Genomic DNA, 18733 nt, shown 5'->3' with positions numbered 1-18733 from the left:
CGGGTTCGAAATCAATATCATTAAGATTGTCCCAAACATCTTCTCCTTCATTCGTTTCTTCTTTTTCCAATTCATGATGAATTCAGAGAATAGAATCAGGATCAATGTATCGTGCCCTGAAACGCGTAATAAGACAAAATTACGTCAATATTATTGAAGAAAAACAATAGAAGAAAGGAGGGAATCAAACAGAAAACTAAGCGAACTTCAAAATATAAATATCTTGGAACATTTATGCAGAAGAGAAAATGTTCCTCTCTGATGCGCACGCATACAAACACACACACACACGTCCACACATGAGCGAAATATATTTACTTACATGTTTCATTCGGGTATAAGAGAATACTAAAATAATCAGGCGCGTGACGGCAGACTGGCCGTGTGACTCAAACGACGATGGCACGCACCTCTTAGAAACAGAACAGCAGCTGATCCGCGCCGACTGGAAAAAGTATGAAAATGCTGTCTTGTGTCAAGATGAGTAATTAAAGAATAACCGGGGGTCCCAACTGGCTAGTTGTCCATAAAGGCACATTCTCGTGATTTTCCCCAAAAGGCGGCCAAATTGCCGCCCACGCGCCCGCTGGAAGGTTAAAGAAATGACTGCTTCAGGACAGCCCAGTCTATTCTAATCTAGTTTAGTCCAGTCTGACAGATGGGCTTGACTGGACTAAATAGGAATGAACTGCACACTGGTCTAGACAGGTAATGGCTTGGTGTAAATGCAGCCAACTCTGAAGTTCCAGCCACACTGGCTGGAAACCATCAGTAAACAGTGAGAGTTTGTGATTGACAAACAACCCAAAAGCCTGGTACAGACATCAATTAGATGGCCATGAAAGCCTACATCAGTACATCAACATACAGATTCTCACCATTATTGCTGAAGTCCATTTCTTCTAACAGCGTTATCTTCTTAGGAATGATGCTATGTTGAGGTCCACACAGCTGCCAATCAGAAGTACCGACCTGAAAGGAAAATTTAGAACACAATGTAGGTATTGCATAGAATGAATTTCATTGCAAAGGTTACAATGATTAAACTTTATAGGACCGAGCTTGATAGCTGCAGTCGCTTAAGTGTGGCCAGTATCCAGTATTCGGGAGATAGTAGGTTCGAACCCCACTGTCGGCAGCCCTGAAAATGGTTTTCCGTGGTTTCCCATTTTCACACCAGGCAAATGCTGGGGCTGTACCTTAATTAAGGCCATGGCCGCTGGCCGCTTCCTTCCCACTCCTAGCCCTTTCCTATCCCATCGTCGCCATAAGACCTATCTGTGTCGGTGCGACGTAAAACAACTAGAAGAAAAAAAAAAAACTTTATAGGGTCCACCTATTCAATACAATAATAATGTTGTCTAGATGTAATTACAACATTCTAAATTTATTCAGGACTAGTTTCGACGCATTTTAGCGTCATCCTAAGCTGTACAAAGAACTTGGAAAACAGGCAATTATATAAATCTCATTATAAATATTAATCTATTTACATAAGATAAAAACCTTATGACGTCTACATTAAAACAACGACACATAATAAAACCTTTGAATTGTAATGTTTAACTATTCTTTCTTTTCCAGCAAGTTGAAGACTTACGAATCAAATATACTGGATACTGAGTAACAATTATCAAGATGATTCATGTCCTTGTGGACATACAGTACTGAGTTCAAAATATTTGGTTTGCAATCTACAATAATAGTTTAAAATTATTGTAGGGTAGTGTACTGTACAGTAGTATACGGGTAATATCTTATTAGAATTGAGCGTGCTTATTTTATTATTGTAAAATATTTGTGTAGTACCCGTATAGTAGAGATATCCGTAGAAACTATCTTACTAAAATTCTGTTGTTGTAATTAGGATAGGCTTAATTGCAGTTTAGAATTGTGCAACTCTTGTGTATTCCTTTTGGTACTCAGTAATTAACAGCAGTTTTTATCCTGTTAAGGTGTTGTAGGATAAAAGTAGAGTTTGACTAAGTAGTATTGTAGTGTAGTCGAACATTAATTACCTTGTTGTCGTGTGATCTTTGGGTACTATCCCAGACAATATATCCCTCTGTTCACTTTTTTTGCACATAAGTTATTTTATTTTTCCTTTTTATTTTCATTTTTCCATAAAGAAAGGCTAAGGAGTGCATGTGTAGGAACTGTGGGTGTGGTGAGGCATTGAAGGGTATGAGGGAGGAGTTGGAGAGTTTGAGGGAGATAATTAGGATTCTCACAGAAGACAAGAAGGAAGATAGCACTCCCTCAAACAATGTACAGGTTACAGTAGGTGGCCATGACTATATCATTACATGTATGAGAAGCTCTGTATTAGTACTTTTATAATTCTGTTTTTTCTGAATTGATATAGATTTGATGCTGTTGTTATGAAACTTAAAAGTCATCTTTGTAATATACACTTACTGGTGTCCTGAATTTTATAGTAGTTTTTTTTGGAAAATATGAAAATTATGGTGCTGTGAAGGATTAGTGACAGTTGCTATGGTTATTATAAACAAGTCTTTTATATTCTTTGAAGATTGAAGTTTCCTCATACGGTGAATATTTTAAAATTATGATATTTTATACACTTTATATGTATTTTATCTATATCATGAAGAACTTGGCATATTAACCTATTTGTTATTGTTCTGTATATTATCTAAAATTAACTTTATGTGGAATGCATAACCTCTCCTGGCATTGAAAAGGACAGTGAAATGGACAAAGATTGGAAGAAGAAAAATACTTTTAGATGTGCTACCTGGAATGTACAAGGTATCTCACACAAAGATGACCAGCTGGACGACATTCTCGCAAAAAAAGACATTTTAATTGCAGCCATTTCAGAAACAAAAAGAAAGCTTCAGGGATCAAAAGAGACAGTAAATTATTTACAGTTTTACAGTGGGGTTGACAGAGATACTAGAGCACAGGCGGGTGTACTGCTCATGGTACACAAAAGATTAAGATCAACAATTGATAACTACACTTTTTGGAATGAAAGGATTATCCAATTAAGACTAAAACTATTCAGGGGTTATCTTACAGTTATAGGGGTATACGCTCCAGTGGAGGGCAATTCAAACGAAAGTGATGGGTTCTATAATGATCTGCAAAAGATAGTCAATAAAATTAACAAACAAGATATGCTACTATTACTGGGAGACTTTAATGCCAGAGTTGGTAGGCCTAATGAGAAAATTCAGAATCACATCGGAATCCATGGAGAAACAACCCGTAATAACAATGGAACGAAATTAATAGATTTCACTGTCTTCAATCAGTTAACGATTATGAACACAATGTTCCCACACAAGGACACCCACAAGTATACGTGGTCTGCACGAAATCAGAAATCGATTATAGATTATATAATTTGTAATGGTAAATTGGCAGATTTAGTCTTGGATACAAGAGTCTATCGAGGCCCTGAATTGGAAACTGATCACTATCTATTAGTAGCACCTATTCGTCTGAGGCCTAGATGGTATAAAAGAAACACACAAACAACACAAGAAATTAAAACTTCTTACAAGGTTAACCTATTAAGAGACCCCAGTATAAAATGGCTGTACCAGAACAGACTTAATGAACTTACACAGATGACACCAGTTAGTGACAACGTGGAAATGGAGTGGTCTAATTTGTGTTCAATTTTAAAGCAGTCTGCTTTTGAGAGTTTGGGAGTTAAGAAAAAGTGGCAGAGGAAAAAGGGTTTAAGAATCTGGGATGAAGAGATTGAAAAGGTTATTTCAGACAAAAGAAATGCTTATAAAAAATGTTTGTCAACTGGCAAATTAGAAGATAAAATAGAGTATCACCACAAGAGAGCAATAGCAAAAAGGGAAGTGCGGAAAAAGCACAGAAAGAGTTGGGAAAACTTTGTTTCACAACTGGAGACTGATATAACAAGACCACAACCACAGACCTATAAAATACTCAAGAAACTAAATAATGATGTAAAAGAAGACATACGCATTAATGCAATACCTCTAACGGAGTGGCTCATTTATTTCTGGAACCTTTGGAGAGGTTCAAATATTGAGCCATTTCTTCTGCCAACATCTCTTAACAAGTCTTCGGAAACCATTACACTCAAAGAACTGGAGCTAATACTCAGAAAACTTAGAAATGGAAAAGCATCTGGAGAAGATTCAATAAATGCAGAATTATTCAAGTATTCCACTGACATCTTCAAGCAAAGATTTCTCAAATTCATCAATTTAATTTGGAATGGCAACAGACCACCAGAGAATTGGCAAAAAGCTATAGTTATTCCTCTTCATAAGAAGGGCAGTGTGAAAGATTGTGGAAATTACAGAGGGATAAGTATACTCAACTCAGGTTACAAAATTTACTCAAATATTGTCAGAGAAAAATTATTCAGATATTATGAAAATGTGATTGGAAATGAACAACATGGATTTCGAAAGGGGCGCTCATGTGCTGATGCTTACTTTACCTTGAAAATCTTAGTCGAAAAACGCAGGGAATTTAACTTGGAAACTCACATAGCATTTGTTGATTTTAAGAAAGCCTTTGACCTAGTTAACAGGAACAGACTTCTTAATATCTTAGCAGAAGATAATGTCCCACAACAGTTAATAGATAACATATACAACATGTACAGTGACAACCTTATTGCAATAAAGTTAGGTAATCATCAGACTGAATGGAAACCGATCAGCAGAGGTGTGAGACAAGGTTGTGGACTTTCTCCTTTGCTGTTCATAATCTATATGAACAACATAATACAGGAATGGAGGCATGAAAGGCATGGATCAATCCCAGTCAGCAGATATCTCACACATCTAGATGCCATACTCTTTGCTGATGATGTTGCAATGGTAGCATCATCAGAAGATGATCTTCAGTGGTCAGTATTTAATCTACAGAAAGTCTCTTCAAAATTCGACATGATCATTTCACCACAAAAGAGCAAAATAATGGCCTTTAAGGGGAAGGACCCTATCCCGAGTAAAATCTGTTTAGATAATAAAATTTTGGAAAGAGTCAACGAATTCAATTATCTGGGATACAATTTATCTTACCAAGGAGAAATTGATATCTCTGCAAAAATAACCAAATTTACCAGAACAACAGGAATCATAAATCATATCATGAAGCCATCTCTTGTCCAGAAACACACTCGCTTACGTCTTTATAACACTTTAGCCAGACCAACCCTTTGCTACGGCAGTGAGGCATGGACAATAAGAACTCAAGACATTTCCAGAATTACAGCACGTGAAATGACATTCATGCGCAGAACAGCAGGCTATACGAAATGGGATCGTATAAGAAATGAAGATGTGCTTAAGGGACTGAATGTGAAATCAGTAATCAATTACATCTATGATTACCAAGAAAACTGGAAACGTCATGTTCAAAGGATGGAATCTGGAAGACTACCAAAGGAGATCCTACGCTATCAGCCAAGAGGACAGAGATCTATAGGACGTCCAATGAAGCGATGGAAAGAAAATGCAAGACCGTAACGGGCCACATGGCCCAGTACTTGGAAGGATGATGATGATGATTATGACATAACCTCTCCTGCCCAAAGGCCAACCTCACCTTCCCGAGATGAAAACCTGTTCCCAGCCCTGTTGACAGAGTCACGGCGGTATAACCGTTACATCCATTATGGAGGAAATGCTGTGATTTCAGCTAGTCCATTAGCTGAGAGGTGGCAGCCCCACCAATGGTCTTACTTCCTTCAGGCTAGCAACCCGTCGGAAGGACATTTGACTGCTTTCAAGTCTTGCAAAAAGTAAAATGCAAGACCGTAACGGGTCACATGGCCCAATACTTGGAAGGAAGATGATGACAGTAGGTGTACAAGAAGGAGAGGAAGGTAAGGGGGGAGTTGTAGAAGACAGGTGGTCTAATGTTCTAAGGGGAAGGAGATTGCAGGCTAAGGGCTCTATTCAGGATCAGAATTCAGAATTCAGGACAGGTGCCTGTGCGAAATTGGTACGAATCACTCCAGGTAGAACAACAGAGGGAAGATGAGGAACAGGGAACTGTTGCTGAGATGTGTGGAAGTAGGAGGAAGGGAAAAGGTAGGAAAGGGAAATGTAGAGTAGAGGATAGGAAAAGACAGGTGGAACAGCGTCATGGGAAGGAGAAAAGGGAGGAGGAAGTAGCTTCTGCAGCTGTCAGGAAAGATAGGGCTGACCAGAAGGGGAGGGGATCAAATGAGGTGGGTAGGGTTGAGGCTCTCGTCATGGGAGATTCCATCGTCAGACATGTGGGGAAAGTGTGTGGAGGAATGGGAACCAGAGGAGAGTGTTATCCAAGAATTAGGTTGAGGCAGATGTTGAGGAAAGTAGACGAGAGGGAGGACGGGAAGGAGAAGGTGGTAGTGTTTCACTTTCGTACAAACAATGTAAGGCAAGCTGATATAAGTACCAACATAGTTGGGGATGTGTGGGATGTGGTAAATGCAGCACGGGTGAAGTTTAAGGAAGCAGAGATTGTTATTAGTGGAATACTGTGTAGGAGGGATACTGACTGGAGGGTGATTGGAGATTTAAATGTGACTATGGAATGGGTATGTGGGAAACTGGGAGTGAAATTTGTAGATCCTAATGGGTGGGTGCCGGCCCTGTGGTGTAGAGGTAGCGTACCTGCCTCTTACCCGGAGTCCCCGGGTTTGATTCCCGGCCAGGTCAGGGATTTTTACCTGGACCTGAGGGCTGGTTCGAGGTCCACTCAGCCTACGTGATTAGAATTGAGGAGCTATCTGACGGTGAGATGGCGGCCTCGGTCTAGAAAGCCAAGAATAACGGCCGAGAGGATTCGTCGTGCTGACCACACGACACCTCATAATCTGCAGGCCTTCGGACTGAGCAGCAGTCGCTTGGTAGGCCAAGGCCCTTCAAAGGCTGTAGTGCCATGGGGGAGGGGAGTAATGGGTGGGTAGGAGATAGGGATCTGTGCTCAGATGGCCTTCGCTTAAACTGCAGTGGTACGCATAAGTTAGGAAATTTGTTTGGAAGGGTAATAGGGAGGTACACTCAGGGAAACAAGGTTGTCTACGGAGCGGTGATAAGAGTACAGAGATCTGGAAGTCAAGTAGGGATGACATAAAAACGTTAGTGTTGAACTGTAGAAGTATTGTAAAGAAAGGAATAGAATTAAGTAATTTAACAGATATACATATACCAGATATTGTAATAGGAGTTGAATCATGGCTGAGAAATGATATAATGGATGCAGAAATTTTCTCTTGGAACTGGAGAGTGTATCGTAGAGATAGGATAGGAATGGTGGAAGGGAGAGTATTCATTCTGGTGAAAGAAGAATTTGTAAGCTACGAAAAAGTTAAAGATGAGAAACATGAAATTCTAGGTGTAAGGCTTATTTCTAAGGATAATAGGCAACTTGATATCTTTGGAGTGTACAGACCGGGAAAAGGTAGCTCTGACACGAAATGAGAATTATTTGATAAGAGAATCAGCTATGTGGGAAATGACATGGAAAGAAATGTGATTGTAGCGGGGGATCTGAATTTACCAAATGTCAATTGGGAAGGTAATGCGAACGACAGGAAGCATGACCAACAAATGGCAAATAAGCTAATATGGGAAGGACGGCTGATTCAAAAAGTGATGGAACCAACTAGAGGGAAAAATATCCTGGATGTAGTGCTGGTAAAACCAGATGGGCTCTACAGAGAAACCGAAGTATTAGATGCCATTAGTGATCATGAAGCTGTTTTTGTCGTAGTTAAAAATAAATGTGATATAAAGGAAGGTCTAAAAAGTAGGACTATTAGACAGTAACATATGGCTGATAAAGCAGGCATGAGGCAGTTTCTAAAAAGTAACTATGATCGGTAAAAAAAATGAAATGTCGTATGGCTTTAGTGCCAGGATATCTCAGGACGGGTTCGGCTCGCCAGGTGCAGGTCTTTCTATTTGACTCCCGTAGGTGACCTGCGTGTTGTGATGAGGATGAAATGATAATGAAGACAACGCATACACCCAGCCCCTGTGCCATTGGAATTAACCAATTATGGTTAAAATCCCCAACCCGGCTGGGAATCGAACCCAGGACCCTCTGAACCGAAGGCCAGTACGCTGACCATTCAGCCAACGAGTCGGACACTATGATCGGTGGAAAACTGTAAATAAAAATGTAAACAGACTCTGGGATGGGTTTAAAGCAATTATTGAGGAATGTAAAAACAGGTTTGTATCTTTAAAGGTGGTAAGGAATGGTAAAGACCCAGCTTATTATAACAGAGAAATAAAGAGACTAAGAAGGTGCAGATTGGAAAGAAATACAGTTAGAAATGGCTGTGGAAGTAAGGAGAAATTGAAGGAACTTACAAGGAAATTGAATCTAGCAAAGAAGGCAGATAAGGATAACATGATGGCAAGCATAATTGGCAGTCATACAAATATTAGTGAAAAATGGAAGGGTATGTATAGGTACTTTAAGGCAGAAACAGGTTTAAAGAAGGACATTCCCTAATTAATGAACAAGGGGAGTGTGTATGTGAGGATCTTCAAAAGGCAGAAGTATTCAGTCAGCAGTACGTAAAGATTGTTGGTTATAAGGATAATGTCCAGATAGAGGAGGTGACACACACTAAAGAAGTATTAAAATTTACATATGATAACAATGACATTTACAATAAGATACAAAAGTTGAAAACTAGGAAAGCAGCTGGAATTGATCAGATTTCTGGGAATATACTAAAGACAATGGGTTGGGATATACTACCATATCCAAAGTACTTCTTTGATTAATGTTTGCATGAAGGAGCTATACCAAATGAATGGAGAGTTGCTATAGTAGCCCCTGTGTATAAAGAAAAGAGTGATAGACATAAAACCGAAAATTACAGGCCAGTAAGTTTGACATGCGTTGCATGTAAGCTTTGGGAAGGCATTATTTCTGATTATATTACACATGTTTGCAAAATTAATAACTGGTTCAATAGAAGGCAGTTCAGTTTTAGGAAAGGTTATTCCACTGAAGCTCAACTTGTAGGATGCCAGCAAGATATAGCAGATATCTTGGATTCAGGAAGTCAAATGGACCGTATCGCAATTGACCTGTCAAAGGCATTTGATAGAGTGGATCATGGGAGACTGCTGGCAAAAATGAGTGCAATTGGACTAGACAAAAGAGTGACTGAATGGGTTGCTATATTTCTAGAAAACAGATCTCAGAGAATTAGAGTAGGCGAAGCTTTATCTGACCCTGTAATAATTAAGAGGGGAATTCCTCAAGGCAGTATTATTGGACCTTTATGTTATCTTATATTTATATATACACTGACTGACAGAGCAAATGCAACACCAAGAAGGAGTGGTTCGAAAGGGATGAAAGTTGGGGAAAAAACAGAGACGGCACGGACGAATAATTGATGTTTATTTCAAACCGATATGCAGGTTACACAATGCGCACGGCATCGACTCAGTAGGATGTAGGACCACCGCGAGCGGCGATGCACGCAGGAACACGTCGAGGTACAGAGTCAATAAGAGTGCGGATGGTGTCCTGAGGGATGGTTCTCCATTCTCTGTCAACCATTTGCCACAGTTGGTCGTCCGTACGAGGCTGGGGCAGAGTTTGCAAACGGCGTCCAATGAGATCCCACACGTGTTCGATTGGTGAGAGATCCGGAGAGTACGCTGGCCACGGAAGCATCTGTACACCTCGTAGAGCCTGTTGGGAGATGCGAGCAGTGTGTGGGCGGGCATTATCCTGCTGAAACAGAGCATTGGGCAGCCCCTGAAGGTATGGGAGTGCCACCGGCCGCAGCACATGCTGCACGTAGCGGTGGGCATTTAACGTGCCTTGAATACGCACTAGAGGTGACGTGGAATCATACGCAATAGCGCCCCAAACCATGATGCCGCGTTGTCTAGCGGTAGGGCGCTCCACAGTTACTGCCGGATTTGACCTTTCTCCACGCCGACGCCACACTCGTCTGCGGTGACTATCACTGACAGAACAGAAGCGTGACTTATCGGAGAACACGACGTTCCGCCATTCCCTCATCCAAGTCGCTCTAGCCCGGCACCATGCCAGGCGTGCACATCTATGCTGTGGAGTCAATGGTAGTCTTCTGAGCGGACGCCGGGAGTGCAGGCCTCCTTCAACCAATCGACGGGACATTGTTCTGGTCGATATTGGAACAGCCAGGGTGTCTTGCACATGCTGAAGAATGGCGGTTGACGTGGCGTGCGGGGTTGCCACCGCTTGGCGGCGGATGCGCCGATCCTTGCGTGCTGACGTCACTCGGGCTGCGCCTGGACCCCTCGCACGTGCCACATGTCCCTGCGCCAACCATCTTCGCCACAGGCGCTGCACCGTGGACACATCCCTATAGGTATCGGCTGCGATTTGACGAAGCGACCAACCTGCCCTTCTCAGCCTGATCACCATACCCCTCGTAAAGTCGTCTGTCTGCTGGAAATGCCTCCGTTGACGGCGGCCTGGCATTCGTAGCTATACACGTGTCCTGTGGCACACAACAACACGTTCTACAATGACTGTCGGCTGAGAAATCATTGTACGAAGTGGGCCATTCGCCAACGCCGTGTCCCATTTATCGTTCGCTACGTGCGCAGCACAGCGGCGCATTTCACATCATGAGCATACCTCAGTGACGTCAGTCTACCCTGCAATTGGCATAAAGTTCTGACCACTCCTTCTTGGTGTTGCATTTGCTCTGTCAGTCAGTGTGTATATATATATATATATATATGATATGAGTAAACAAGTGGAATCAGAAGTAAGGCTTTTTGCAGATGATGTTATTCTCTATAGTGGAGCAACTGCAACAGGACCTCGATAATGTTGTGAGATTGATAGCAAGCAATAGTATGTTGATAAACGGGGTTAAAAGTCAGGTTGTGAGTTTCACAAATAGGAAAAGTTCTCTCAGTTGTAATTACTGCATTGATGGGGTGAAAGTTCCTTTTGGAAATACTGTAAGTACTTAGGTGTTAATCTTCATTGGGGAAATCACATAAATATGACTGTAAATAAAGGGTACAGATCTCTGCACATGGTTATGAGGGTGTTCAGGGGTTGTAGTAAGAATGTAAAGGAGAGGGCATATAAGTCTCTGGTAAGACCCCATCTAGAGTATGGTTCCAGTGTTTGGGACCCTCACCAGTATTACTTGATTCAAGAACTGGAAAAATCCAAAGAAAAGCAGCTCAATTTGTTCTGGTGATTTCCGACAAAAGAGTAGCGTAACAAAAATGTTGCAAAGTTTGGGCTGTGAAGAACTGAGAGAAAGAAGACGAGCTGTTCGACTAAGTGGTATGTTCTGAGCTGTCAGCAGAGAGCTGGCGTGGGAATGACATTAGTAGACGAATAAGTTTGAGTGGCGTCTTTAAAATTAGGATAGATCACAATATGAAGATAATGTTGGAATTCAAGAGGACAAATTGGGGGAAATTTTCATTTATAGGAAGGGGAGTTAGGGATTGGAATAACTTACCAAGGGAGATGTTCAATAAATTTCCAATTTCTTTGAAATCATTTAAGGCTAGGAAAACAACAGATAGGGAATCTGCCGCCTGGGCGACTGCCCCAAATGCAGATCAGTATTGATTGATGTCAGCTCAAAAATGGAATGAGCACATGGTACTGTCTGTTCCTCACACTTAATATTTTACAGTACGGTATACAGTAAGACATAATTTTATTATTATCAAAGGATAACTCACCTCCCATTTAGATAAAAACCGTGTGGTTATCCACAACAAACATTATATCTATAAGTTTCTGAAAAAGTATATATATTTGCGAGGAACTGATACGACACCATGAGCTCATTCTTTCTTTGAGCAGCTGCACAAAGGTACTTTTTTGGCTTAGAATGACAGAATTTCCACTAACAAAATTTCTGTTATCCTTTCAATAAAATGTAATACATAATTTAAAAAGTTGTATGCTTGATTTTACACAATGTTTTAATTTTTTTATGACTTTCCCTGGTCACTGAATTGCTGAAAATAGTATTTAAATTCTATCGTCAAACATTTTTATTCAATCAGTCCCTACAACAGTATCGTGTGAATGAACATGTTTTGTTTCTGTAGTGGCGCTCTATACCTTCTTGATACAATAGACTGCCCTCATGGTAAGCATTTTGCATGGGATCCTGCTTGGACACAAAAAATATATACGCATACTGTTCTTCCAACTGGCTCTGTGCAATTAGATTTAGTGAGGCCCTCTCTTTATCTTTAGTTTGTTTCTGCCTCCATTTCGAAGTAGGGTATCGCCACAATTTTCTAGTTCGACTGGCAGACCTTCGCCCAGCATGGGGTGGACCTTCGTGGTGGTGGTGATTTTTGTTTTAAGATGAAGTACAACGAGGTAATCATCCTCTCTGAAATGAAATGGCGTATGGCTTTTAGTGCCGGGAGTGTCCGAGGACATGTTCGGCTCGCCAGGTGCAGGTCTTTTGATTTGACACCCGTAGGTGACCTGCGCGTCGTGATGAGGATGAAATGATGATGAAGACGACACATACACCCAGCCCTCGAGCCGGCGATTTTAACCAATGATGGATAAAATTCCCGACCCTACCGGGAATCGAACCCGGGACCCCTCTGACCAAAGGCCAGCACGCTAACCATATAGCCATGGAGCCGGACGTCCTCTCTGAACAAATTAGTGGAAAAGAAATTTAAAATATAAAACAAAATTATTTATTCAACAAAGGAATTTGGAAACGCAGTACAAAATAAAACAAAAACAATTATAGAATTAGGCCGAAAGGATTACTAACGTATCAAAAGGGAACGTACATTCCCTGAGTAACAGAACACTTGTAATTTATATACCCTTGATAAGTCCACTGTCGCACATAAAGCGGATGACGAGATCAGCAGTAGTCGGCTAGTATACGTTCGAGTGTTTCCTGCAGGCCGAGGCTCCGTTTTAGGCCAGAGAGATCGGCGCACTCTGTAAGGATGTGGGCCACGGTGAAGTCCGCACCACAAGAACACACTGGGGGGTCTTCCCTCTTTAGGAGATAAGAGTGCGTGGATCGAAAATGACCTATCCTCAGCCTGCACAGTACTATGGCCTCTCTTCGTGAAGGTCAGAAAGAGGACTGCCATACGGTAGTTGTCTTCTTAATTGCTCTCAGCTTGTTGGGAGTGTGGATATCTAGCCACTCCGATTCCCAGGACGCCAAGATGGTTCGACGTAGCTGAGAACAAATATCCTTAGCAGGTACACTGACTGGTCTTGGAGGTAAAAGTACAGCTTCCTTTGCAGCTTCATCCGCAAGTTCGTTTCCCGCAATCCCAACGTGGCTTGGAAGCCACGCGATAGTGATTCTGGTGCTAGCGTCCCTTAACCTGGCTAGAAGGTCATGTATCTGCTGCACAAGTGGGTGTTGCAGGAAACAGGTTTCAATAGACTGCAGAGAGCTTAACAAATCGGTACACATAAGAAAGTGGCTTCTTTTCTCACGCAGTGCAAACTGCAGAGCCTCTAAGATGGTGTAAAGCTCTGCAGTATACACGCTACATACTTTAGGGAGTGAGATCTTCGTACTCATATCATCAATGACGAAAGAGCAAGCAACATTATCTCCGATTTTAGAACCACCTGTGAAGATAAGTCTCGCAGTCGGATATTGGTGAACGAAGTCCTGGAAATACCTCTGACAAACGGAGAAATCCGTGTTCACTTTGGGTCCACGCAGCAGATCTAGACGTATATCCGGTCGCGGAACCAACCACGGAGGTACCTGGCTAAAAGTTTGTTCAAGACAACCACCGATATCAATATTCAAATCATGACACAAGCTATCAATCCGAAACCCAACCGGCCATGTGGCACCGCTGGTGGTATTGGGAACAATAGATGCATTGATAGCTTGGATGTAGCGGCATTTCACGAATTTTGCCAGCGTACATGAGGAGTAACTGCTGCCTCCTTATCCGTAAAGGTGGAACTCCTGCTTCAGCGAGTAGGCTGGGAATGGGGCTAGTACGGAAAGCTCCCGTTGCCAGCCTTACTCCACTATGGTTTATACTGTTTAAAAGGCTCAGCGTAGATTTTGATGCTGAGCCATAAGCCGCACTTCCATAGTCAATCCAGGAGAGGACCGTAGCTGTGTAAAATCGTAGCAGTACCGCACAGTCAGCTCCCCACAAAGTGCCGCTGAGAAACTTAAGCATGTTAAGTCTCTTCAGGCAGGCAACCTTCAACTGACGGATGTGGGGCTGCCACGTAAGTCTCTTATCAAAATTGAGAGCCAGGAATCTGCAGGTGTCAACCGCTGGTAAGACACTGTTTCGCAAGCGGAACTCTGGTTCGGGATGCACAGGCTGACGTCAACAGAAGTGTACAACTGAGGTTTTCGCTGCTGAAAATCAAAAACCATGTTGCAGGGCCCATCTGTCAACTCGGTTAATAGCTTGCTGTAGCTGTCTCTCAGCAAACGCCACCCTTCCGGAGCTGTAATGTAGAGCTAAGTCGTCTACATACAGCGAAGGAACGACTGCGGGCCCAGCAGCGGCAACTATGCCGTTGATGGCGATTGCAAAGAGCGTGACACTCAGTACCGATCCCCGAGGTACTCCATTTTCCTGAACGTAATATTGAGAAAATGCATTCCCTACTCGGACTCGAAAGAGACGAAGGGACATGAAGTTCTCAATAAACGATGGCAAATTCCCCCGAAATCCCCACTGGTGTAGTGTGGAGAGAATCCCATAACCGCCAGGTAGTGTCGTAAGCTTTCTCCAGGTCAAAAAACACGGCGACTAGGTGTTCCTTCTGGAGAAAGGCCTCCTGAATGGCGCTCTCCAGTCTGACCAGATGATCAGTGGCAGACCGATGAGAGCGAAAACCACACTGGTAGTTAGACAAGAGACGCTCCTTTTCCATGACCCACACAAGACACCGGTTAACCATCCTTTCAAATAGCTTACAGAGGCCATTTGTAAGGCATATTGGCCTATAACTATCCAGAAGTTTTGGATCTTTACCTGGCTTGGGAATTGGTATCACAATTCCCTCACGCCTCATGCTTAAGCATTTGATTATGGATTTTGTCCGGTCCAGGAACCGTATCTCTGCATAGCGCGAGTGCACTTCGCAACTCCCACTCCGTGAAGGGCACGGTGTAGGGATGCGAAGCACTAGAGGCGAAAGAGAGATGGTGTGCCTCTGCTTCGCGCTTAATTGGAAGAAATGCAGGGTCGTATCTCCCAAAGCTGGACGTATCTGAGAAATGTGACGCAATGTGGTCGGCAATGACGGAAGGAATCGTAACTATATCTCCATTAATGGAGATTCCGGGTACTGAGGGCACATTCTGTACTCCGACAATACGGCGGAGTTTCGTCCACACTTGTGATGACGGAGTATGTGTCGTGATGGATGACACACTCTTCCCACGTAGCTTTCTTACTCTCTTAAATCAAAAAACGGGCCTTCGCGCGCAGACGCTTAAAAGTGATATGATTGGCCACTGTAGGATTCCGACGATAATGCCTAAAAGCCCGTCGGCGATCACGTATGGCTGCCGCAATTTCGTCCATCCACCATGGGACCTGTTTCCGGCGACGAATACCGGATGAGGAAGGAATTGTTTCCTCCGCAGCAGCCAAAATTCCAGTAGTAATGAAAGAAACGTGGTCGTCAACAGACTCCAGCATACCATCAGCCATCACTGCGCGTTTCAAAAATTCTGGCCAATTTGCCCGCCGAAGTAACCAGGGCTTGGGTACTTCGGACTGTCTTTGATTCAAGAGAGATAGAATTATCGGGAAGTGGTCACTATCACAGAGGTCGTAGTGTACTTGCCCCGTAGCAGGGGAACTAGCACACGGCTGCTCAGAGTGACATCTAGGTGTGAGAATGAGCCATGTGCGCTGCTGAAATGTGTCGGTTCCCCTGTATTAAGCACGGAGAGATCAAATAGGTTGATCATTCGTTCGAGCACCCTCCCCCTAGCACAGGAGGACGGAGAACCCCATAGTATGTTATGGGCGTTCACATCTCCCAGCATGAGGAAAGGAGGCAGCAACCAAGTGATCAAATCTTGTAGTGCACGAATTTCAAGGTCGTAATCCGGTGGAATGTACACGTTGCAAACCGTTGTCATTACTGGCAAGGGAATGCGAACTGCAACTGCTTCTAGCTGAGTACGGAGCAGTACTTCTTCGCTGAAGATGTCGGAGCGAACTAGGGTACAAACGCCACCAGTTGCCGCACCATCCACGGCTAATCTGTCTTTGGAATAAAGACGATATCTTCTCATAGTCGTGTCGTGTCCAGGTCTCAAACGAGATTCCTGTAGACAGACTATGGAGGCCGCATAGACGGATATCAACTGACGTAACTCAGCTAGGCGACAGTGATAACTACTGCAGTTCCACTGCAATAGTGCCATTGTGTGGATAGGTAAAGCCTCGAATTCAGAGCAATTTCTTGCCCTTCGTTCGGTCCATTACCTGTCAGGTTCCGCCATCTTTATCGGTATCATTTTTGTCACAATCACCATCCACGACAATGAGTGGTTCAGTCTCCATTGTCTCCTCAGAAGAAGGAGGCATGCTGACTGGACCCATACGGATGGTGATCTCATTGATCGGTTACAGTGGGCCTTCTTCCTGGGAGAACTAGGTTCTCCAGAAAGTGATCGAACAAGAGGGCGTCGGGGCCTCTCGCTCTTGCCCACCGTTTCTCTCTTTTTTGGAGGAGAGCCAGCAGATGGCTTGCCGGATTTCTTCGGGGATCCAGTGGATCCCGACTGAGTTGGAGAAGGCTTTTTCTCCAATTTTTTAAGGGAACTCTGTGGCTTCACCTTCTCCTCCTTTATGATCAGGGCATTGGAAGGAGGGCTGGACTTTCCAGCTCTATTTGGGGAAATCTTTCCCCCCGCCCTGTTGGGGGAGGACTTCCCAGCCGAATGTTCCTGGAAAGGGCCCTTCTCAGGCAATGTCAACAGTAACGCTCTTTTCGGTGCTTCACGATTTGAATCTCCAGTTTCTTTAGTTATTGAATTTTGTTGCTGGCTTTGACTTTTCGATGCATTTTCAGTACTGGTGGCTCAAGTATGCACAATGGTCACCTGCCCGCCCACTTAAATGATGTGTGCCCATGGGACGAAAAGCCTGGGTTAGACCACAGGCTGGTGACAACACCACTGCCCTGGCCTAAATATCAGTGAACTTCACTCGTTCTGTACTTAATATATTCATGTCATGGATACATATGACACATGGCACATACATCTGGCACCTGCCACACCCTTTCAAACTTTATAGTTTCATTTTCACAGAATGTGGCAGCCCTGTGGTCAAACATGATGTGAGCTCTATTAGAGACAACATCAAACTGCTCAGCTAATTGGAACACAGAAAATGCTACTAGTATAGCATAACCCACAAAATATGCAATTTCTTGAACTATTCATACAATGTAGGTCAACCTCCATAAAATTATGATTTTATATCAGGCGTGTATTTTAAGTAAGGGCTGTTTGTAAATAACTACACAGCGAAAGACGATTTTCAAACACCACATTAATTTGCAGATTCTACATAGGCCTATAACATGAAATGAATCATATGGAATTCTAGAGTTGTCATGTGAATATAAAGGCAATTAACCGGAAACAGAAAAACAATGATCAAGAAGTGGTACTCCCACCATACTGTATCGGTTTGAAAGAAAATAATTATAAAACTTCATCCTCACATTAAAAAAATTATTCAGAGACTGATCCATTACTTCCTAAAACTCAGTCAATCAAAGGTAGATGAAATAGTACCAGTACTCTAATTAAACATAGAGTAACCTTTTTACATTTGTAGGTAACTTAAGTTATATAAAATTAGATTTGTTGTAACTTATTATGGTCAACACGCATAGGAAAAACTTACGATTTTCATGATCTGTCATAAATTATGAAGCATCATTTTCTTGCAAAGCTGTCAAATGATACAAATCTTCATAGGTAACTGATAACCCTAGACCTACATAACCAAAAAATGCAAACGTCAGAAAACTGAATAAACAAAATCTACTTTTATTCTATAAATGAATAACAACAACTATATTGTACACAGCTATTGACAATTAAAACATACAAACTACTAACACGGTAAAGTTTAGTCAGTTCCAATATTTATCTCATCACCATAACATCAACATAAACATAAACATGCTTACATGATCCTTGTAAACATGTTTCCAATAAAACAAAAGAAAAATAGTGGCCAGTGTTGCCAACTTACGAACACAAAAGTAGCTTAATTATATTAAAAATTTAATTAAAGTGGCTACGTTACAGACTAAAAGTTATTAGAAAAACTAGATGAATTCACCTAATTATTGAAAAATATGGTCTCATACTGCCCGTACGATTGAAATAACGCACTCTAACGGCTAGTTGAGTTCAGTTGAAACTGAATTTCTGATTTTTATATCTGCAACCCTGCAAATCAATCCCTGGTGCCAACACCTTCTGAATAATTTTTGGTTACTTAGTGCCTTGCAAACGAATGTCAGGAAATGCACTGTCCGAAAAAGCACATTTATTGAGCTCTGACAAGTGATCACTAGCGAGTAGAACACAATGTCCTGACACAAATATTGATATTTTACACTCTGCCTCCCGTACACCTGATGAGCCTGACCTTGTAGGTAGCAAAAGCAATACAGTATATTTGCTTGTAGGTACCTACTGTGATTGGACCTTGCACAGACGCTTGAAAAAGTA

General features: G+C 42.3%; 1 long non-coding RNA gene across 1 annotated transcript in view; it reads right to left on the bottom strand.

Moving 5' to 3' along the window:
- LOC136874393 (uncharacterized) overlaps positions 1-18199 on the bottom strand; it is a 44065-nt gene extending 25866 nt beyond the window's left edge. Inside the window, exons 1-3 of the long non-coding RNA XR_010860259.2 lie at positions 18115-18199; positions 17895-17987; positions 879-972 (exon numbers count right to left, since the gene is read on the bottom strand). This is a non-coding gene — a long non-coding RNA (uncharacterized lncRNA). The remainder of the gene's footprint in view (positions 1-878; positions 973-17894; positions 17988-18114) is intronic.
- Positions 18200-18733: the final 534 nt, after the last annotated feature.

The sequence above is a fragment of the Anabrus simplex genome, chromosome 5 (genome assembly GCF_040414725.1).
Source record: "Anabrus simplex isolate iqAnaSimp1 chromosome 5, ASM4041472v1, whole genome shotgun sequence".
Lineage (NCBI taxonomy): Eukaryota > Metazoa > Arthropoda > Insecta > Orthoptera > Tettigoniidae > Anabrus > Anabrus simplex.
Note: the sequence above shows the minus strand (reverse complement) of the source record. Positions and strands in the feature narration are given on the sequence as shown.